Raw genomic sequence first — 234 nt, 5'->3', positions numbered from 1 at the left:
GTTAGGGCATTTCAAACCCTCTTTTAGCCCAAACACAACCATCCTACTTAGTTCTGCACAAAGATCTGCCCTGTATTTCATGAGCTACACATTTTTAAACTTAAAATTCACTCCACCATCCACGAGCCTGGTGTTAACCCAGTTGTGCTATTGCTTATTATTTGCCCAATTTATTTTGAATTAAAAGCAGCGATGGGCATCCCATTTCTTCTGAACAACCTTACTGTGTCTTGG

This window comes from Corvus kubaryi, unplaced genomic scaffold, assembly GCF_017639235.1.
Source record: "Corvus kubaryi isolate FWS band 111438036 unplaced genomic scaffold, C.kubaryi_AGA036_p1.0 37354, whole genome shotgun sequence".
Taxonomy (NCBI): Eukaryota; Metazoa; Chordata; class Aves; order Passeriformes; family Corvidae; genus Corvus; species Corvus kubaryi.
The sequence above is the reverse complement of the archived record's forward strand: the minus strand, read 5'-3'. Positions refer to the sequence as shown.